The sequence below is a fragment of the Balaenoptera physalus genome (genome assembly GCF_965194825.1).
Source record: "Balaenoptera physalus genome assembly, chromosome: 2".
Lineage (NCBI taxonomy): Eukaryota > Metazoa > Chordata > Mammalia > Artiodactyla > Balaenopteridae > Balaenoptera > Balaenoptera physalus.
Window position 1 is genome coordinate 30458896 of NC_138883.1, and position 23953 is coordinate 30482848.

At 44.0% G+C, this 23953-nt stretch overlaps 1 protein-coding gene, 2 long non-coding RNA genes and 1 pseudogene across 4 annotated transcripts in view; 2 read left to right on the forward strand and 2 right to left on the reverse strand.

Moving 5' to 3' along the window:
- Window positions 1–23953, reverse strand: part of RGS6 (regulator of G protein signaling 6) — a 588332-nt gene that overhangs the window by 480362 nt on the left and 84017 nt on the right. The window lies entirely within an intron of this gene.
- Window positions 1–23953, forward strand: part of LOC309655987 — a 32975-nt gene that overhangs the window by 504 nt on the left and 8518 nt on the right. The gene's annotated exons all lie outside the window — the stretch shown is intronic.
- Window positions 399–9536, forward strand: LOC309655606 (protein phosphatase 1 regulatory subunit 14B pseudogene; annotated as a pseudogene). Its single transcript has 2 exons — window positions 399–402; window positions 5961–9536. The product of its transcript is annotated as a protein phosphatase 1 regulatory subunit 14B pseudogene (transcript).
- On the reverse strand, window positions 13653–16035 carry LOC309655993. The gene is made up of 2 exons (XR_014261114.1): window positions 13992–16035; window positions 13653–13958 (listed from the first exon to the last, which is right to left on the reverse strand). It is a non-coding gene; the product is annotated as an uncharacterized lncRNA (long non-coding RNA).

The window sequence follows — 23953 nt, forward strand, 5'->3', positions numbered from 1 at the left end:
ATTTTCAAAATGAAATTTCCTGCTCCATCCTCCCGTAAGGAAGGCTTGGATTCAGGAGAAAACTTTCTTCATTTTCTTTTTTGTGAGTTTTAACTGCTTCCCGTGATTCCAGCTGCCTCTGATTAGTTCCCCTTTTCCTTCCCATGCTTCCGTTTCTGTCTTTTCTTCCACTAAGAAGCAGGTAAGTGAGGGACAATGAATTAAGAAATAAGAGGAACATTCCAGTCCTGCTTTTCTCCTAGTTTCAGCCCCTGACATTTTAAACCAACGTTTTCAGAACTCTTACTTCAGAATTTCCCAGAGCACATTCTAGTGAATATCTACCTTTAATCTCTTGAGGATGGATTTGATTTAGGAAAATTGTCTAACTTTAAATGGAGTCCCTACTGATGATCCAGATGGGTGAGTGAACTGGATTTGTGTCATCGTGGGTCCAAAAATGAGCCGCAGTTATTGAAGAAGGAAATTGGCTTTCTTGGGTAGCTGGAAGGCAGTTTAGCAAAGGGGGCTCCTCCAAATGTGTTTTGAACTCTGAGAAGGTTTAGTGAAATAAGTATGTATCTTCCAAGACTCTTACTTAGAAAGTTATACTCATTTTGGACATATAAGTTTTCTCAATATTTTAGGATCACATGTGGGAAAGTACTAAGGAAATCAACGGGAATGGCCAGTTGGGGATCAGAACTAAGAGAGCTACAGGCGCTCAAAGGATGGCCCAGTGCATCCTATGACATCAGGATTGGCTTAGGACAGGCAGGACACTCCTCCTAACTAGGTGGAGGCTGGCGGTAAAGACGGACACAAATGAAGATAAGAGAGGATGCAGTCTGAGCTGGGGCGTGGAGAGTGAGTTAACACAGAGGGAGTGAAAAAGCACCCACCTGTGAGCACAGGTGTAGCCGTGTTTGCCAACGGGACACATCTGTGTGTGCCCGGCAGAGGTTGTCACAGGAGAGAACTCAGATGTAAGACGGGGAGACAGGTGAAGCGTGGTCCAGTTATGAAAGGCTTTGAAAACTATTTCAAAATGGTTGGACTTTCCCCCGCAGATGATGGGAAGCATGAAAGATTTCTAAGCAAAGGAGCGATCAAAGCAGGGTCTTGATACACACAAGGGCAGGGTAGAGGCAGCTTGGGCTCCTGGCTAGAAGAGGCCTGTGGATTCAGTGGGACCTGAGTTCAAATTCTGATTTAACCACTTATTGGATCAGTGAGTGACCTTGATGGAGTCTGTTCCCTCATCTGTAAAATGGTGATGATAATAATAATAATAAAGCTCCTATGGGGATCCAGTGCCCCTCTTGGAATAAGCACTCAAACGATGGCATGTATGTGCCAGCACTTGGGCGGTGACAGATTGGTGAGAAGAGAGGCTAGCAGCCCAGAGAGAACACTTAGGAGGCGGTTACAGTCATTCTAAAACGGACCGGCAAAGGGCTCAGCTGGCAGGGGTTTCCTTTCCACAAAGGCAGTGGAAGGGATGCCACAGAGATTTCCAAAGAAAGTCAATGAGGTCTGGCGATTGGATGAGGAAAGAGGAGGGAAGGGTGGGGACTCAGGCCTAGAGGCTGGGGTCTGGGAGAACGTGGTGCCATGAGCAGAGAGCAGAGAAGGGAGGGAGGGGCTCCCCATGCCACTGGCTCTGTCTGAGTCAGCAAGACCTGGGGAGGAGGAGATCTGAGGCCCAGTGGGCTTATTCCTTCATTACCTTGGAGACTCTATTTTCCCCCCATCAGAGAGGCTTTCCCTGGCCAGCTCCTACACGCACTGTCACCTCCCCCCACTTCTCCTTCAGAGCACGTGTGTGCTGACATAGTATATGTTTGTTTACTGATGGGTTGTACTGTCTGGCTGTCTGCCTAATAAAACATGTGCTCCAGGAGGGACGACCTTTGTTTTGCTTGTTCCACATCCTTGGTGCCTAGGGCAGTGCCTGGCACACAGTAGATGCTCAGTAATATTAGTGTTGTTATTAAAGTGCTTTCAAAAGTGTCTCGCATATAAAACATGTTCAGTAAATATTAGCATTTATTGGTGAATATCTCAAAAAATTGTAAAGAGAAAGGCAGATGGGAAGTGCTGAACCTTGGAACACTCCCACGTACTCACCGGGAAAAGGAAGAATTCACAGACTCTCCAAGATTAGAAATTTGGGCCTCCTTTTAAGGCAGGGAAGAGAGGTGAGATGTGCCCCTGGGGAGGCCACACCTTGCACCATGTGGCCAGAGGCTTTTTCAAGCGCTAATACTGAAAACAAAAAAAGGGAGGCAAAACCAGTTCACCCACGGATGGGTCAGCAGCTATGAAAGGGGAAGAATGGGTATTTTGTGGCAACAGAAAAGGCAGGCGCTAGGGCTGAGTAAACTTCTGATTATATGAAATTAACTTGTAATGGCCTCTTTGGCCCAATCTTTCCCTTTCCTCTCGTCAGATCATTTGGAAATCCAGATTCTGGCAGAGTTCACAAGAGCTCACTTAGCTGGGAGACCAAACATCAAGCTAATTAGCAGATTCATAACTGACTGCTCCAGATATACAGGGACTGCAAGATCAGCTCCTCCGGCAAATATGTCTACTGTGCACGGAGAAAGTTCTTGGCAAAGCCATTAACACAACTTCATAATGAGACAGGTCTATGCTGCTGGTAGAATAGAACTTCTGCCACTTCTCAACCTCCCCCATGTAGATGAGGGCTCAGAGAAGCCGTGACTGCCCAAGCACCTCCTCTCAGGTAGCATCAGGTAACATACAGTGTTCCAGAATGCTCGTGCAAGCACCAAGCAAAAATCCCTAAGGCTACTTTTCAACTCAAATTAAGATTGTGCTGCTAAATTAGACTGTGAACAAGGTGAAGTGCCCTGGGGTCCATCCTCAGCCATTAACTGAGACTAAAATGTCAGCCACCTGCAACTCCTAACACAAACTATAATGACCACTGACTCCATCTTTGCAGAGGCCTTGATTTCAGAGGATGAGCAAATGAACCAAGAGGGGATATAAAAATTCACTTGTCTGTGGCCTTTCAGAAGCTACATGCATGACAGTACATCCTTAAAACATGTTTCAGCAGACTGGGAGTAAGGTACATTTCTCGAAAGTCAACATGGAAAACAGTGGGTCCCTATTAATTCCCTGGAGCTCTACTGTGCTCAGAAGGAAGTGTACTCATGCTCCTTTTTGCAACTATTAATAGCCCCTAGGCAACTGCTTTTCAGATTTTTCTTTAATTTAAACTCACCCAAAACTGCAAATTCTCATAGACAAACACAATCACGATTCTATTCTGGATTACCAGGTGAGACAGTTGTGTAAATATATTAGGAATATGAGATGGAAAATAGCATTGACCTTCACATTAGTCACCTTGAGAACGGGCACACTTCATACTTAGTGTTACTGATGTTCAGACCACTTAAGAGGAGGGAATGTCAGATAAAGCTGAGTTCCTTGCCTGGCTCTGCCCCTGACAAACTGCTAGGTCAGTTACTCAAGTTCTCCATTGGCAAAGAGTTACGGGGTCTTCATAAGAATTACATGAGCTAATATCAGAGGACTTTGCATGCTGCCTGGTTCATGGATAGTTCGTTTAGGGATCCGATTTGCGGTTTTGCTTTTTGTTTTACTGGGTTTTGTTTTGCTTTGGGGTGTTGAATCCTGAAATTGCATTTAAATGGCGATCTCTCATTTCAGCAAGATGTTGAGCTAAGATGACATACACTTTCAAACATTCCTGCTATAAGCACCTAGAAATATCAGATACAATAATTTTATAAATGCATACTTGAACCTGCAATAAAGAATAGGAAATTACCAGGTGCCAGAAACAAAGCCTCAACTGAAAACCAGAAATAAGCAGAGGAATCAACCGGGCAGCCACTCCTGGGGCTGAGGGGGACCACAGGGCAGAGGAAGGAATAGAATAAGCATTGATCCAGGGGAAGTAAGGGTGTAGGTGTCAACTAGCACATGGGAACAGGAGGCAAAGCCCGTGAGTCCTGCCCGAGAGAGGAGGGTGCTGTCCAAAGCGAGGCCCTGCAAAGAGCTGCGACCCCAGGAAAAATGGGCTGAAAAGTATTTCCCTACGAGCTCAGCTAGCTTGTCCATCTCTGGCTTCAGGGGAGGAGAACTGAAAGCTTCCTGCAAAATTTGAACCTCATACCTCTGCCTCTGGAGCATTTGGGGTACAAATTTAGGCTACAGTCTGGAAATGCCTAACCTAAGAAATAAGCATAAAAATTGGTCCTGGGCCAACGATGGGCATGGGAAAAATGAGAGCATAACTCCCACAAGCCATGCTACAGACAATTAGAAAAGTCAGACCCAGGAAGCTCACAGGTGATAAAAGCACAGTGAACCGGAGGATTCCAGCCCTAAGAACTGGAAATAATAGAAAACTCTGAAAGAGAACATAATTAGGTATGTTTAAAAGGAGAGAAAAACCAATCTCAGATGCCAAAAACACATTCGATAAAACTCAACATTAATTTATGATTTCTTAAAAATAACAAAATTCGGCAAACAAGAAAACCTTTCTTACAAATCTAAGACTAGAAAGACATTTTCTTAACCCAATAAAGGGCACACGCTAACCAGCCTATGGATAGCGTCACTCTTAATGGCACAGCACTATAAGCTCTCCTTTTAAAGTCAGTAATGAGACAAGAAAGGTTACTATCACTTCCTGTGTTCAACACTGTGTTGAGGGGGTTCACAAACTTTCTGTAACGGGCCTGATGGCAAATACTTTAGACTTTGCAAACTAGAAAGTCTCTGTTCCAAGTAGTCAACTCTGCTGTTGTAATGCAAAAGGAACCAGAGACAATAAGAGTGTGGCTGTGTTTCAATAAAACTTCATTTACAAAAACAGGTATTAGAGTGGAAGTCCAAGCCAATACATTAATTCAAGAAAAATAAGTGAAAGTTACTGTGATATAATAAAATACATGTATCTGGTCGTCATCCCGGGTTCCTAGCACAGAGCTCCTAAAACCCCTGGAATTTCCTGAGTGATAGGGGTGAGAGGAGTGTCTTTTGCTATTCATAATAAGTCCCTTTTAACCACAGGTGAATTTATGCTAATGAGGTGACTCCTGGCAGATGAAGCTGGTTACCAGAGGAGAGGGGAGAGGGGCTGGAGATTGAGTTCAATCACCAATGGCCAATAATTTAATCAATCATGCCTATGTAATGAAACCTCCATAAAAACCATAAAGGACAGGGTTTGGAGAGCTTCTGGGTAGGTGACCACGTGGAGGTGCTGTGAGGGTGGCGTGCCTGGAGAGGGCATGGAAGCCCCGTGTACCCCTCCCCCCATATCTTGCCCTATACATCTCTTCCATTTGGCTGTTCCTAAGTTGTATCCCTATAATAAACCAGCGATAGTAAGTACAGTGTTTCCTGAGATCTGCGCACCATTCTAGCAAATTATTGAACTCAGGAGGGGGTCATGGGAACCTACTAGTCAAAAGCATGGGAAGCCCAGACTTGGAACTGGCATCTGAAGAGGGGGCGGTCTTGAGGGGTCTGTGCTAACTCCAGGTCGATAACGCCAGAATTGAATTAAATTGTAGGCCGTCCAGTTGGTCCACAGAAAATTGAAATATGTGGGAAATCCACACATGTGTTGTCAGTAGAAAAACGGTTTTCCTTTAGTCACACAAACTTAAAAAAAAAATCTGTCATCAAAAAGTTATATATCCATATGCATAGGAAATGCAAGACTATCTACAGATAAACCATGAAAATAAATGAGAGTTCAGCAAGATATACAAAAACAAGTAATGTTCCTATGCACTAGCAACAACAGGAAAACATAATAAAAAGATGCCATTAACAGTACAAACACAGGGGGCGCGACCAGGCCAGGGCCGGCCGGGGGCTCCGCATGCTGCAGCTGCCCCCAGGCGCCCCCTCCGCCGCCCTCTCCGAGGAGCCAGGCTGAGCCGAGCTCACCGGCTAAGCCGAGCCAGCAGCCCATAGCCAGCCGGCGGCCCTCCCGGAGGTGGCGGCACAGGGAGGGGACCGACGCACGCACGTGGCCCCAGCGGCCGTCAGGGCAGACAGCGGCCCCGCGGGGGGCGCGGCGTTGGCGGCTCCGCCCCCTGGACCGGGCAGTGGCAGCCCAGGGACCAGCGTCTACTTTCAGAGACCCCTTGGGGCCGCAGGCGAGGGCCCGAGCAGCACGGAGGATGAGGGCCCAATGAGGCGCCAAGGCAAGGTCACGGTCGAGTAGGAACGCAAGGAGCTATGGAAGCGCCTCAACCTGGAGGAGTGGATCCTGGAGCAGCTCATTCGCCTCTACGACTGCCAGGAAGAGGAGATCCCGGAGCTGGAGACTGATGTGGATAACTCCTGGACGTGGAGGGCGATGATACCCGAGCTGCCAGGGTCAAGGAGCCGCTGGTGGACTGTACAAACCTACTGAGGCCTTCATCTCTGGCCTGCTGGGCAAGATCCGGGGCATGCAGAAGCTGAGCACACCCCAGAAGTAAGGGTCCTCGACCCAGGTGAACGATGGCTCCCACAGGACAATCGCTGACCCCCAACCTCGTAGCAACAGCAATACCGGGGGGCCCTGCAGCCAGGCCTGCTGCCATGAGCTTGGCTCCCCATGCCCCTGGCCCAGGGGCCTCTTCCCTGCCCCCACAGTTTTCCATTTTGTGGGGGGGTTATTATTATTAAACTGATGGGAGTTCTTGTGTTTTTATACTGACTGCGGCGCGGGCTCTTTAATAAAGCTAGGATACGCCTTTGGTGCAGTTAAAAAAAAAAAAAAAGCAACAGAAATATAGGGTACGGGATACTTATGAATTCCCTCAATAAAGATATGTAAGAAAAGTATACTAAAAATTGGGAAGTTCTATTGAAGGACATTAAAAAAACAACTAAATAAACACAGTATAACATGTTTGTGGGTGAGAAGACCCATTATCATAAGAAGACAAATTTTCATAATGTGTCTGTAAAACGTCTGAGTAATTCCAACAAAGCAAAACAGGGCTCCACATTCCTGAAATATATTTTAAAGTGTAAAGAGCCTGGTATGGCCAAAACAATTCTGAAGGTGAAATACTATAGAGCAGTTAAACAAATCGACATGGATAAATCTCCAAAAAAAAAAAAAAATGTCGGAGGGAAACATACAGTATAATACAATTCATGTCCATTTTAAAACACTCCCTCCAAAAGGCCTAGACACATCTGGGATTGGCAGAGGTGTGACTACAGAGGGAGGGTGGGTGCAGATGGGCATGGGGCAGGGTAGGGTTTTAGGAATACCTAAAATGTATTTTTTGGGAGAAAGAAGAACACATGCCAACGAATAGAGCAAATAGCATCCGATCACAAATATGAATATCTAAAATTTTCTATATAATTTCTATATAATTCTATATAATTGAGTTTTTTGCCCGTATATTAATGAAGAATTAAATTTATGCCCAGCTTGTTTGGGAGGCATACAGGTCTTAAAAAAAAAAAAAAAACAACTCCCTGCTGAGCCAGAGAATGCAAACTCAGTCACCTGGATTCCTTTCTTCCAGTGCAACACTGACCCAGGCACAGCTGGGATCATCTTCACATCTGGTTTGTGGTCTGAGCTGGTTAATGTTTAACCTGCATCGTTTAAGCTTAAGCTCACACCATAGTCTTCATTTCACAAACTAATTCGCTTGGGGAAAAAAAACGTTAGCATCCATTTAAACATCAGTGCCGGAAATACACCTGTCTGTCATACAGAGTCCCATAGTGTTCTATAGGCTTGATATGTTTATAATTTGAAACATTATTTTTAAAAGAAACACTGTTCAGAACAAAAAAGATACCAGTCTTAGGACATAATGAAAAGACGTCTAAAATCCTACGTTGCGTTGGACAGGACCAGTGCTCCCTGGCTCCATCACCCACCTCAGCTGCTGGACCCAATGCCAGCGACTCTTTCCTTTTTCCAAAAATCAAAGCCTCCTACAAAGAATGAATATTTGTCAGACTTGAAAATATTCCCAAGAATATGCCACAGGCTCAGAAGACAACTTAAAAAGAAGGATTCCAGAAATGTTTGGGGCAATAGCAACATCAATGGAAGCATCGAAGGATTACATCTATCCCAAGGTCACTAGTTTGAAGAGAGCAAAATCCACTTATACTGTAAATCTGATTTTTCTTTAATTCAGCAGCGGCAACTAAAGTCACTCCTCTCCTGACTGTCAATGTCATCTAGTATGGGAGCCAACACGCCGCACAGCTAGGAGCGATGTTGGAACCAGCATTAAAAATGACACCCCACCCTTACAAAGAGCGTGCCATTCAACACAGGGCTCATGCAGTGGTTGTAAATTACTGCAGATCCTCGCAGCATCCGGGGGGATTTACCTAGGTGTTTGGCTCAGAAAATCGGAAACCTGTTAATCAAACACTGAACCCCACGGGTCAGTAGAAAGGAAACACTATTTTCACAGTGAGATCGGATCCAGCAGCTGCGATAAGGACAGGGCACCACGAGGGAAAGGCAGAGGAATCAGAGAACCTGATCGGCTTAGAGGGAGGGATGCCCAAGCAGCAAACGTTGCCTGCATGGTTTCTGAAGCTGCTCACCCTCAAGAAATCAGAAGAAAAGGCTGCAAGCCCCCATCCCACTCTGTGGACAAGAGTTCCCTTGTCCATCGTCAGTTCATCACACAAAGCCTGCATTATGTGTACAACTTACATTCAACAAAGCATAGACATGTTTGTTCACAAATGTGTATTTAGTTCATGAGTATTTATTGAGTGCCTTCCATGGCCGAGTGCGGGACTGGTATACAAATGGTGACCTGAAACAGCCGCGTCCCTGCCCTCATCAAGTGTGGGGTAAATTAAGTATGCTGTTCACAAAACCAATGACAAATTTCTTCTAAGAAGGCTTTAATTCTCCCCTCATTTGTCGCTGTAGGAATCTGCCTACAAAAGGGCTCCGACTCACCTTTTAAATGTGCGAGATTACACACTATCCCTATAAACTCCCACACATTGAGATTGCCGTGTTCATGGCTCCTGGCCATTAAAACTGGTAAAACAGAGTCTTTAATACATAATTCATCTTACTGAAGAACGTATCCACGCTTCATTTTACAGGAGCTATTTGATGATTAACTTCGCTTACTCGACAAGGGACTCGACTGGCAATAAAGGCTAAAGTTTCTTGTTTGCTTACTCTATGCCAGGCACTGTTAAGTATTTCCCACGTACTAACTCATTTAGTCTTCACAACGATACAGCCATGTGGGTATTACTTTTATCCTCAATTTACAGATGAGGGTAAATGAGACATTTCCAGGTTCACAAACCTGCCCAAAGTCACACAGCTGGTAAATGGTTGAGTCACAATTCAAATTGTGGTCCAAGCTCTTTACCACTCACAAAGCTGCCTCTGAGACAGAAAAGATGGAGGTAAAACCTGATGGCCACACACTAATTCTTATACACATGGACCTCATCCAAAAAGGAAGATGACAGAAGCTCACAACTGTAAAGCAATAAAAAAAATACTTTAGAAAGGTCAACAATCTGCGTGGGGTGGGGGGGGGGGGTGGAGGGTTAACAGACTTGGTCACTAAAATACCTTGGAGGGCATTTCAGAGTGTTTTAAGTGGGAAGCAGGGGATGGGTGATGAGGAAGTTGAAGGCTGCCAGCTCAAGGGACTGATCATAAGCGTGGCAGGAGAGTAAAGGAAACGCACAGAAGTCCAGCTCCGAGAGAAAGCAAGTCTAAGGAAAAGGACGGCTGTTCTATTTAGTGTTGGAGAAACCTGAGCATCCTTACAGAAACCGGTAGAAAGAGGAAGAAATGCAGGCATGAAAAGCAGAAAAACAGATGACACGTTCAAGAAGAGGGAGGACGGGCTGGAGAGGGGACCTTTTGAAAGAAGGATAGACGAGTTTTTGATAAAAGAGGAGGAAAGTTTTCTAATTAGGTGGAAAGGAGATCAAATGAGAGAGATCCTATGAGATCACCTTGAAATTATCAGGAAAACAGGAATCAAGGTCATCTGCTAAGACTGAAGCAGATTTGAAGAGAGGGAAACGTTCTGATAATTACCACAGGAATCAGTATGGCTGTGTGTGTATGTGTGTGTTTGTGTGTGTGTGTGTGTGTGTGTGCACGCACAGATACCCACACACGAGAACAGAAACACCCTTTGATTAAAATACTTCTCTAAGAAACTGTAAATAACTCCTCAAGGAAGTCTACTTCTAGTATATATTTTAGGTTTCTCTCCCACATCAAAGCTATGGTTGCTATCTTCGTATATAAGTCTATTTTGAGATACTGTGCAGAGGAGGGGACAATGTGAAACAAGAAAAGTTCATTTGTCTCAACTTCTGTGGAGGCAATAATATGATAAAGAGGCAAGAGAAATGTTAGTATCTTATAAGGCCCTGAAACATTTGTTAATTAATTTTTCAGAAGGAAGGTTTTATTTCAATGGTAAGAATAGTTATCACCACCAAGGCATAGGAGAGAGAAAAAAAAATCAGGGGACCTAAGAAGTGAGGAACAGAGACGAAGCATGGTCTGATGGCCACACACTACTTCTCATACACGTGGACCTCATCCAGAAAGGAAGATGGCAGAAGTGACAACTGTAAGGCAGGCGGCTGCCTCTGGGACTGGTTCTTCCAGACAAAGGAACAGGAAAGGAAGCCTGCTTCCTTATACCGACCCAGGATCGCAATTTCCCGCAAAACAGCCAGATGGGCTATAAAATTCTTCAAAGGTACAAATATCAAGTCACTCAACAAATATTTCTTTAACATCTATGTTCCAGACACTAAGCTAAATGCTGGGGAGAGAGAAATGACTCGCTTTCTGTATTAGTTTATCTACGGCTCTGTGGATTAAAACTACTCTAAAACTCAGTGGCTTAAAATAACAAAACAACTGTTAGGGCTTCCCTGGTGGCGCAGTGGTTGAGAGTCTGCCTGCCAATGCAGGGAACACGGGTTCGAGCCCTGGTCTGGGAAGATCCCACATGCCGCGGAGCAACTGGGCCCGTGAGCCACAGTTGCTGAGCCTGCGCGTCTGGAGCCTGTGCTCCACAACAAGAGAGGCCGCGACAGTGAGAGGCCCGCGCACCGCGATGAAGAGTGGCCCCCGCTTGCCACAACTAGAGAAAGCCCTCGCACAGAAACGAAGACCCAACACAGCCATAAATAAATAAATTAAAAAAAAAAAAAAGAGTTGGGTAAAAGATATAACAATTGAATGCAATGGACAAATCTTGATTGGGTTTTAAAAAAAAAACAAAAAACAACTGTTATCTCACAGTTTCAGAAGAGGTGGCTCTGGCTCAGGGTCTCTGTGTTGGGGGTCCCCCAGGGTCAGTGACCACTAGAATGATGCACAGGACTCACGTAGGGTATTACTTATGGCTCTGATTTATTACAGCAAAATCAGCAAAGGGTGCCTGGAGTGAAGTCCGTAGGAAACCAGGCACAAGCTGCCCAGAGTCCTCTCCCTACCAAGTCACACAGGACAGGCTTAATTCCCCAGCATCGTATTGTGACTACAATTTGTGAAATGTTCTCTACCAGGGAAGCTCATCAGAGACTCAGTGCCCGAGGTTTTTACTGGTGGCTGTTCACATACCCACCCTCTGTCTAGCACATACCAAAATTCCAGACTTCCAGATAGAAGCAGGTGTTCATGATAAAAATACTGTTTGCACAGTTTAGGGACAGTCAACCATTCTCACCGTCAGTTAGAGAATGGTGAGAACGCTCCCTAAATCCAAGCTCCCAGATGCCAGCCAAGAGCCAATCTTGCAAGCAGGACTTTCTAAGGATGGCAGTTTCAGGCCTGCTATGTGAATTCTTTTCTATTCAGTGTCCCATGAGGTTGTAGTCAAGGTGTCAGCTCGGGCTCCCTCATCTGAAGCCTTGACTAGAGCTAGAGGTATGCTCATAAGAAAGCTCTCGCACGCAGCTACAGGCTGGAAGTTCTTCCCTGTGCAGGGCTCTCCACGTGGCTGCCTGCACATCCTCAACATATGGCAGCTGGCATTCCCCCACGGCAAGTCATCCAAGAGAGTAAGAGATCAAGAACATGCCCCAAATGGAAGCCACAGTCTCTAATACACTAATCTCAAAGTGACATACCATCACTTCCACTGCTGGTCACAAAGACCAACTCTAGTACAATGTGGGAAGAGGAGGGGATGCCAAGAGTCAGGGGTCATGGTGGGCTGTCTTGGAGGGTGCCTACCACAGCCTACCCTCTGGCTCCCAATGATCCACATCCCTCCTACATGCAACATACACTAACCCCTCCCACGGTCCCTAAAAGTCTCATCCCATCACAGCATCAGTTCCACATCTAGACGCTTGTCATCTAGATCATGTCTAAGTACAGATGAGACTTCTTCAGTATAGTCCCTGATGTACGGCTCCTCTCAATCTGTAGACACCTGTCACTCAAGCGACACACACTCAACACACAATGGTGGGACAAGCAAAGGATAACTGCTATAAACACTCCTGCTCACAAAGTGGGTAATGAGGAGCACGTAGGGGTAGCAATTCTAAAATCCTGCCGAGCAGATGTTCCTTGATTTGGTCTAGAGGTGAGGTCTGAGAAAGTTCTCTGTGACCCTTAACGCCACCCTCCGGGCTCCTGGTTTTGGTCTCTCCATCATCCTTCCATTTTCATGAAGGGTAAAACGCATTTGCAGAGGAGTAATTTCCTCAGCTTGCCTCCTACTTGTTGATACCTGGGGGTCCAAAGACCTCTCTTCATTTTGTTCTATGTTCCTTTCATTTCAAGCTGATGGCGCCTCTCCAGGTATGACTCTTAAAAACTCTGAAGGTCTTCTGTGACTCCTTTTAGGATTCACTCCATTAGACAAAAGCCCCACCCACCAATCCCTGTGCATTCGGTCCTTCCTCACCCTGGGCTTTTGCTGGGGTACCATGTCCTTGAGCCTCCAAGAAGCGCTCTTGTTTGATCAAGTGGATCTGTGAAGACAAACCCTTAATCTCTTTAGAGGGCTCTTTGGCTGGCTGCTTGGTACTCTGAGACACCATCTTAGATTTTGTGAGATCTTAAGAATTAAGATTTTACAGTCACACCCTTGGCTTCACGTTTGGAGCTTGTTTTCCTAAAAGTGGCCCAAATTTGATCTTTGCTTAGAAGCCATTTCTTGCTGCAAATCTTCAAAAACAGCTAGTCCTGGCTCTTTTTTGCTGACTGCTTCTGCCTTCAGCTTCTCTCGTCCTGAAATTTTACTATAAGCAACAGGAAAAAAACAGAAGGCACTTTCAACACCTCGGTTAGAAATCTCCTTAACTGGGGGCTTCCCTGGTGGTGCAGTGGTTGAGAGTCTGCCTGCCAATGCAGGGGACACGGGTTCGAGCCCTGGTCTGGGAAGATCCCACATGCCGTGGAGCAACTAGGCCCGTGAGCCACAACTACTGAGCCTGCGCGTCTGGAGCCTGTGCTCCGCAACAGGAGAGGCCGCGATGGTGAGAGGCCCGCGCACCGCGATGAGGATTGCTAAATATTTTGCCACCACATAACAGACTCTCCCTTTTCCAGTTCCCAGTATTATTTTCCTGTAAGCCTTCACTGGCAGCCTCCTCAAAGTCCAAACTTCTATAGACAGTATATTCAAGGTACGTTAAGCTTTTATTAACCTGTTCCTCAAAGTCCTTACAGCTTTTTCCACTGCACACTGCCAAGATTCAAGGCCACTACCACATTTTAGTGTTTCGTTACATCAGCACCCCACTTCTACTACCAAAATCTCATTAGTTACCTATTGCTGTGTAATAAGCCACCCTGATTAAAACAATAAGCGTCTATTGTCTCCCATGCTTTCTGAGGGTCAGAAATTGGGAGCCTAAATTTAGACGGATTGGTTTCAGCTCAGGGTCTCCCGTGAGTTGCAATCAAGCTGATGGGCAGAGTCTGTAACAGCTGAAGGCTCAACAAGGGGAAGATCTGCTTCTAAACTCACTCAAATGGTTGTTGCCAGCCCCGTTTTTTATTAGCTGCTGCCACGGGACTGAGTCTCTCTCCATCCGTTGCCTATTTTCCCAGCCCGGCAGCTGGCTTTCCATAGAATGAGTGGTCCAAGAGAAAGAGCCTAACATGGAAACCTCAGTCACTTATAACCTAATCTTGGACATGACAAACCATCACTTCCGTAGTAATCTATTTTCAAAGGCGTGAATACCAGGAGGTGAGGATCACTGGGGGCCATCTTGGTGGATGGCTACCACGTTTCCTACCTGGAAGTCTAATGGGATGATAGCCATCAACAACTACTTACGATAAAATTTAATAAGGCCCATAAAAAACACATGGGAGAAGTTATCACCAGCTTACCCTGAGGAGTCAAGTTGGTGTGACAGAGGAGGTGATGTGTATGTAATTTAGGGCCCTAAAGGGATGAATGAGATTTGTCAGACACATGGAAGAGCCTCGGCCTGCTGGAAGCTTCCCATGCATTTCTCTTTTTGCATATCCTACCTGCCTGGTAAATTCAATAACCCCAAAGCTCTTCCTAAGAGCAACTATGGAACGACTTAATGTAATAGCAGTGTTTCTGGAGGACACATTACCATTTAATAGATGAATCAAAAGCATAATGGTAGATGACAAACACTATGCTTGGAAATGTCTCATGTAAAGGTCAAACTTAAGGGGGAAAAATGACAAACAGACGAATAAAGCGAAAATACACCGTTGGATAACAAATGTGAAAGTCAGAATAAATGCCCCTAATTTGGTAAAGCACACAGCTCTTCAACACATGATAGTGATTATTTAAATAAGAAGGCAAGAAGAAAGATGGAGATGGAGAAAGAAATGCTAACCAAAGGACCTCCACGTGAAACAGATGCAAAGCACAGTTTAAAGAGTGGGTGGAAAACTAGGTTAGGCAAGCACACTGGAGTATAAAAGCTAATTTTTCATTTCTTATTATAAGTGATACAATCTTTTTATAAAAATCTTTAAATAAGCATAAGAAAGAAAGTAAAAGTCACCCATGACCTTAAATTCTAGGGATAACCACTAACTGGATTACAGACTATACCCTTGTAGACTGCTGATAGATAGGTAGAAAGATACACATATACCACACACACACATATATGTATGTATATATATGCATGTATGTATGTATATGTGTGTGTAATTTTGGAAATACATCATTTTTGGAAATGGCTCCATGTTTTTCATGAATATAAAATTAACACATAAATATTAAATTCACTTACGGATAATGCATTCTAAAGTCTAAATATTATGGAGAGGCATGAGGGAGAGTAAAATTCACCTGTACTTCTTTTACTCAGGGGGAAAAACACTTTACTGTTAACACCTAGTATTCTTCTTACAGGCATATTCAATGCAAATATGATTTTAATGCAAAAATAGGCTCATGCTGTTTTGTTAAGTGCTTCTCTCACTTAAAAGTACATGGCGGCTACCTTCCTCCGTGAACACGTGTACACCCACCGTATTTTTAATGACGATATAGTTCCAGAATAGGTATGTACCATAACTGATTTAACCAGTCCCTACTGATGAGCATTTATGCTGCTCCCAATTTTCCATCATTGTCAACAAGCCTCAGCATTGATACCTTTATGCACACATCTTTGCACACTTACCGGTTACTTCGTCAGGATAAACTTCTAGAGTTAGGTTTGTTATGTCAAAAGACATTCACTACTTTTTCTTTTAATTTATTTTATTTATTTATTTATTTTTGGCTGCATTGGGTCTTCGTTGCTGAGTGAGGGTTTTCTCTAGTTGCAGCGAGTGGGGGCTCCTCTTCGTTGCGGTGTGCAGGCTTCTCATTGCGGTGGCTTCTCTTGTTGCAGAGCACAGGCTCTAGCCGTGCGGGCTTCAGTAGTTGTGGCACGTGGGCTCAGTAGTTGTGGCTCACAGGCTCTAAAGCGCAGGCTCAGTAGTTGTGGCGCACGGGCTTAGTTGCTCCACGGCATGTGGGATCTTCCCGGACCAGGGCTCAAACCTGTGTCCTCTGCACTGACAGGCAGATTCTTAACCACTGTGCCACCAGGGAAGCCCAAGACATTCAGTTTTAAAGAACTTATATGCATATTGCTGCATGTCCCACCATAAATGTTATACCAATGTATACCCACACCAAGAGTATAGAAATGTCTCCGGCCACCACCTTCACCATCACTGAGTACTAGAAGCACATACAGTCTTAATTTTCATTTCTTCAGACATGAACGACAATATATTAAGACAATACACTTTAAAATGTTTAAAGATCATTTAAACTTCTTCTTTGTGAATTACACATCCTTGTTTTTTACCAAATTTTCATGGAAGTGTTCACTGTTTTCGTATTCATTTGTTAAGTGCCCTCCCACCCAAATGCACACCCATTCACATGTTTAACACCCTGGCAGCAAAGTGTTATCAGCAGAACATAAATAAGAATTCACAGGGTTAGGAAAATATTGAGCCACATTCAAATTTTCCTGACTCCAAAACTCAACCATTTCCCACAGCGGTGCAGACTATGCTTATGCCTCTTCAGGACTAAGAGCAGGCATTCCCAAACCGCTGTTCATTTCAAACTCCTGACACCCGCTTCTCATCCCACATCAGTTTAACCAGGCATAGCATTTTTGAGGGTGCCCAGGTGACTCAGTGGGCAGCGGCGTTTGGAAACACTGACCAAAGATTCCATCCCCCAGCTGCTGGGAATGCTGCTGGCTCACAGCCCTTGGCTGTCAGCCCTCTCTCAAATTGCGCTTGGTTGATAAGAGTTAACTAATTTAAGCTCATGTCCCTTCTTGGGCCTGCTGCCTCCTACGACTGGAGGATATGAAGATACAAAGACCCATCCTTGGGACTTCCCTGGCAGTCCAGCGCTTAAGACTCCACGCTTCCACTGCAGGGGGCACGGGTTCTATCCCTGATCGGGGAACTAAGATCCCGCATGCTGCGCAGCGTGGCAAAAAAAAAAAAAAGACCCATCCTTGTTGCCCTACCTCAGAAAATCCCAGTTCCAGAATTCCTACTGGGTAGGAGGCCTTATGACTGCAGTGAAGCCCATCTTCTCCTTCTGCCCAACTCTGCCTCCTCCCCCTCCCCCCAAGTGCTGACCCTGAGAGATTCCCTAACAATGTCCTACACACTCATCACAGAGGCTGCTTCCTGAGGGGAACCAGCCTGTGTCATGACTACATGGACCTTCCCCTAAAAGAATAAACTTCCTGTAAAAGAAGAAACTAAACAAAATCTTCCTCAAAAGCCTTACATACAGCTGAAGGTAGTTACCAAAGCATAGTCAGAAATCCTTTCAGGTGGAGTTATTGTTTAATGAGAGTTTCTGTTTGGGATGATGAAAAACTTTTGAAAATAGTGGTGACGGTTGCACGAAATTATGAAGGTAATGGATTAATGCCACTGAATTGTACATTAAAAAGTTAAAAAGGTAAATTTTATGTTATATACATTTTACCACAATTTTCAAAAAGTAATAACGTAATATACCCCAAATCATTAAATTGTATACTTTAAATGGGTAAATTGTTCAGTAAAGTTGCAGCATACAAAATTAATATACAGAAATCTGTAGCATTTCTACACATTCATAATGAACTATCAGAAAGAGAAATTTTAAAAACCACCCCATTTACAATTGCATCAAAAGGAATAAAATGCCTAGGAATAAATTTAACCAGGGAGGTGAAACACCTGTACTCTGAAAACTGTAAGACATAGAGGAAAGAAATTAAAGATGACCCAAATAAATGAAAAGCTACACCATGCTCATGAATTGGAAGAATTAATATTGTTAAAATGTCCATACTACCTAAAGCAATCTACAGATTCAACGCAATTCTTATCAAAATATCCATGGCATTTTTCACAGAACTAGAAAAATAATCCTAACATTTGTATGGAACCACAACGGACCCTGAATAGCAAAAGCAAACTTGAGAAAGAAGAGCAAAGCTGGAGGTATCATGCTCCCTGGCTTCAAACTATACTACAAAGCTACAGTAATCAAAACAGTATGGTACTGGCACAAAAACAGACACACAGATCAGTGGAACAGAACAGAAATCCCAGAAATAAACCCACACTTACATGGTCAATTAATCTATGACAAAGGAGGCAAGCCTATACAATGGAAAAGACAGCCCCTTCAATAAATGGTGGTGGGAAAACTGGACAGCTACATGCAAAAGAATGAAATTAGATCACTTTCCTACCCCATATACAAAAATAAACTCAAAATGGATTAAAGACTTATATGTAAGATCTAAAACCATAAAACTCCTAGAAGAAAACATAGGCAGTATGCTCTTTGACATTGATCTTAGCAATATTTTTTGGATCTGAATCCTCAGACAAGGGAAACAAAAGCAAAAATAAACAAATGGGGCTACATAAAACTAAAAAAGCTTTTGCACAGTGAAGGAAACCATCATCAACAAAACGATAAGACAACCTACTGAATGGGAGAAGATATATGCAAATGATATGTCCAACTGTTACCTCACGCAAGTCCATGTGCCTGACACACAGTGAGGTCAAACAATATCAAAACGTCAGAGTTTGGAGCAGAGAGAGGTTTATTGCAGGGTTATGCAAGGATATGGGTGGCTCATGCCTTAAAAAACCCCGAACTCCCCGAAAGCTTTCAGCAAAGCCCTTTTATAGGGAAGGTGAGGGAGGGATGTGGTTAGTTGTTGCAAACTTCTTGGTGTCAGATCCTTTGTTCTTGAGGTCAGGTCACGTGTTGGTCACAATGTTCCTGTAACCCTCCACCAAAATACATGTTATTCTTTGTTCTGACAAAAAAGGGCAAGGTCCTAAGGCTCAACTTTCACCCTCTAAGGTTTAGGCCCTGGATAAGAGGAGGGGATCCCTGCACAGCTGGATACCCTGGCCTGGGAGTGTTTGTCCGGTACCCAGTCTGGGTCCGTCCCCAGTGCCCAGGCCTGGCTGAGGAGGCAGATCTCAGCTGGCGGCGCCCTCAGGGCCAGGTCCCCAGACCCTCCCCAGCCATCATCACTGAGGGAGCCAGGCACCCAGGACCCAGCCAACCCTTAGGCTTTTCATTTAAACTGGAGAGAACCATTTGTATAGGATCAATAGGAATACACGTTGTAGCAAATGCCCATCAGGTGAATTCCCAGCTCAAAACAGCTGCCCTTCTTTGAGAATAGCCCCAGCCACAGAGGTGGACCTGAAGTAATGATGTGCAGTGTCCTTACACCTTAACCCTGACCTCTGGCCACCTCCTAGGGGGAGACAACTGATCTAAGCTGGACTAATTTTTGAAACTTGAAAGGAGAGACTGAAGCCGGTTGAAGATGTTACCTTAATGGCTGTGTCCGTATACTCCAGTTGCTGAGACCTCCATGCACTGCGACCCATGCAGACCGCCGCAGGCATTAGGTCACAGAGGAAGGGATGCGGGAGAGGTTCGCTGCTTCTTCAAGGCCTGGGCCCGGCCAATGGGAGGCCTTGGTAAGAGCTCTGGAGCCCTGCAGAACACAGCCCCCAGCCTGTCCCCAGGCCCCCCAGCTCACCCGCCGGCCCCGAGGCTGGAGGGACTGGAGGCCCCCGGGGAGAAGGCCCTGATCTGCCTCTCACTGCACTTTCTGCCATGAGGACCACTGCGAGGCTGACCATTGGCACTATGGGTCTCGTACTAATGGTCTCGTGCCTATTACAAAACAAGGGGGTTAATATCCAAACTACATAAAGAACTCATACAACTCAATATCAAAAAAAAAAAAATCCGATTAAGAAATAGACAGGAACTGAACAGAAATTTTTCCAAAGAAGACATACAGATGGGCAAGAGGCAGATGAAAAGATACTCGACCTCACTAATCATCAAGGAAATGCAAATCAAACCCCCAATGAGATACAACTCACACCTGTCAGATGGCTACTATCAAAAAGACAACAAATAACAAATGTTAGCAAGGATGTGGAGAAAAGGGAACCCTTGTACACTGTTTCTGGGAATGTAAACTGGCACAGCCACTGTGGAAAACAGTATGCAGGTTCCTAAAAATAAAACTACCGTATGATCCAGCAATTCTACTTCTGGGTATTTATCCAAAGAAAATGAAAACACTAATTCAGAAAGATATGTGCACCCCAACATTCATTATAGCATTATTTACAACAGCCAAACTATGGGAGCAACCTAAGTGCCCATCAATATATATATATATGTGTGTGTGTGTGTATATATATATACACATATATATATGTATAATACACATGTATATATATATATACAAAAAATATAATGGAATATTACTCAGCCATAAAAAAAAGAAAGAAATCTTGCCATTTGTGACAGCTTGGCTGGACCTAGAGGGCATTATGCTAAGTGAAATAAGTCAAACAAAAATATCATACGATTTCACTTGTATGTGGAATCTAAACAAACAAAACAAATGAACAAACAAAACAAGACAGAAAGAGACTCATAGATAAAGAGAAAAAACTGGTGTTCGCCAGAGGGGAGCAGGGTGGGGAGGACTAGGTGAAATAGGTGAAGGGGATTAAGAAGTACAAAACTTCCAGTTATAAAATAATTAAGTCATGGGGATATAATGTATGGCATAAGGAATACAGTCAATAATATTGAAATAATCTTATATGGTTTCAGATAGTAACTAGGCATACAATGGTGAGCATTTCATAATGTACAAAAATATAGAATCACTATGTTGTACACTTGAAACTAATATTGCAAGCCAATTTTACTTCAATTAAAAAAAAATAAGGTAAACCACTTGTTCTCCACAAAAAAATAGAATTAAAAAATAAATGGGTGAATCATTGATATGTGAATTATACCTCAATAAAGCTGTTAAAAAAACCCTTTCAGTGCAGTGTAAAGACATGGTGGTCAACAAATGAATAAAATAGCAGCCTCAGCTCCATTAATCCATAGAACACTGACAATATTTTTAAGCCCTCATCCAGGGGTTTTCTTTCACCCACTATCTCATTCCCTAACGTACAGAAACAAAATGCTCATTGATTTGTACTTTACGTATCTTTGGTCAGCAGTAATTCAGGATTTATATGCTGAGTGGTACAGGAAAAAGAATAAGCTATTGCTTGGGCCAGCTCCCAGGGTTAAGAATATTTAAAGACTACTGAGAGCTAAGATATTGGCAACGTTACTAAATTCAGTTTTGCAGTAGCACAAGTGTTTAATTTAACTAAAGCACAAGTTCACACGTACAGAAAACCACCATGAAGCTAGACAACAGACCATTTCTAAAAGAGAAGCAAAACAGGTTTATTTATAAAACCAGAGTGAGCCAAAAGCAGCAGTGCCCAAAGAATATCAGATGCAAAAATCTCTCCCCAGTACAGTCCACTGCCACTACTCCAGGATTTATAAAGTACTTCACATTTGCAAACTCCTCCATAATCATCATCATTAGCCATCCCCAAGGAGCCCAGAAGTTTCCATTTTTTGAAAGACTGGCAAGCCTCTTATATCAATGTATACCTTCCCTTAACAAAAGACCTCCATTCAATAAAGGCCAAACCTCCAATAAGAGTAACTGTCATTTAAAGTCTGTGGTTTCTTGCTCCTGGCCCTCCACAATCAATGTACTACCAGAAACCATGATGTTTTACAAAGCTTATACGCTGAAGTGCTTAAGAATGAAAGAAAATGCTAATGTCAAAAATGCCACCCAAAGCATAATGGAAAAAATAATGAGGGACTTCCCTGGCGGTGCAGTGGTTAAGAATCTGCCTGCCAATGCAGGGGACACAGGTTCGAGCCCTGATCCGGGAAGATCCCACATGCCGCAGAGCAACTAAGCCCATGCACCACAACTACTGAGCCTGCGAGCCACAACTACTGAGCCCGCACACCTAGAGCTCGTGCTCCGCAACAAAGAGAAGCCACCGCAGTAAGAAGCCCACGCACCACAACAAAGAGTAGCCCCGGCTTGCCACAACTAGAGAAAGCCCGTGCACAGCAACGAAGACCCAACACAGCCAAAAATAAATATATTAATTAATTTTTTTTTAAAAAAAGAAAAAGTAATGAATTTGGAGCTGGGACACTTGACCTTCAGTCTTGAATCTGCTGCTCACAACCTGTGTGACCATGGGCTAGTTAATTAACCACTCAGAATCTCAGTTCCTCTATCTGCAATAATGGGCTTAATGATCATACTTGCACTGCCTATCACACAGATTGTTGTGAGGTCAAATGAGATTAATGGCTATCTAAACATTTCAACAACTAAAGTTCTATAAAAATGTGAAAGAGTACTATAACACTTCTAAATCTCTAAAGAGCTCTGGAGAAACATAACTCAGGGCCATTTAAGTATAACACAGCTGTTTAAATATGAGAGTGAGGAAGTGAATTCCACTGAGGGAAAAATATTAATCCAAGTTACCTCTTCTTACATCCATTTCATAACTCATTTGAAACCAAGCTGATTATGTTGTAGAAGCCACAGACGGAGGTGTGAAAGGAAATGAGTTAGAATACGCCCTTGATTTAGACTGATGAGATCATTTCCATCTGAAACTCTAGAGTTTGTCTGGCTTGTTGTTTGTTGTTGTGTGTGTTGTTTTTGTTTCTTATCACAGAAAGCACCGATGTAAAATATTCCGTTCCTCTGGGATTTGGGCATACTTAACGTTTTTCTAGAAAAAAACCTGGAGAGACTAAATTTTCACAACCCAGTGTACCCATTCTCTAGCAGAGTTTAAAGGAATCCTGTGAGTTGAGACAAAAATCATCGATACGCTGATTTCATATTCTGCAAATGTATAACCTCTGAAATTTCAAAGTCAGAGACTGATTTCTTCCCGCTGAGTGGAGACTGAGATGGGAACTAGTACGTGTTCCAAACGTAGGGGACCACACGGCTTTGAGCAGTCGCCCAACAACTGCTCACATTTGTGTCCGACCTCACAGATTGCCAGGAGAGGCCACCGGCAGAGCCAAAGGCATCGTCAAGTCAGACACAAGCAAAGGACCAAAGAATGAATCCTGAAATCCAGATCTAGATGATGTTCCTCTTTCCACCCACTGTGGTGGGGGAGGGGAGAAATCAGGAGACATCCTGACACGCGAAGTCACGTGTGGTATTTAGGCACTGAAGAATTAGTCAACTTCAAAACAAAAATTTCAATCTACTGTCTTCTCTTCTCTTTCCTTTCTGTATCAAACTATTCATGAGAATGGTCCCCAGCCTTCTGTCTCCATTGACTCACCCCACTCTACACAGCCCTCTCAGGGGCCACGCAACACGATGGTGTGATCGCCTTGTCCAGTGGCCCCTGGTGAATTCTTCTCCACCTCCTGTGGCATGCTACACCGCTGGCCGGTCCTTCCACTGCAAACAGCTCTTCCTCTCGACTCCTCTGGTGCAATACCCATCCTGGCATTCCACCTACTCCTCCTACCCCATTTTCTTATCCCTGTTCCTCTCCCGGTTCTTGAGGACCTAAGTCCTCCGGATTCTGCTTTGGGCATCGTCCATTATCCACACCCTCTCAGAGATCTGAGTTCTTCTGTGGCTCTCTATCCAGCTGTATGTGACAATTTCCAACCACCTCTCTTTTCAAGATCAAGGACATTATTTCCAATCGCCTGCTCCATGTTTCCATTTATCCCCTCAGCACTTTATATCCAAGATGGAACCCACCACCTTTCCTACAAAAACAAGCTCCTTCTCCCAGCTTTCCAAGTTTTGTTATTCTTCTCACTTCTCACTATCAAAGCCATCCTTCTACTTCTCCCACACTTACAAGTTTCCAAGTCCCAGGAATGGCTCAAGACATCCCTCATATCCACTGCTTCCTTTGTATCCTCATACAAAGATACTGCAATAACTTATGTGGATTCTTGTTACCAGTATCTTCTGATCTCAAAAAATTCTGCACCACAGTACCAGATAA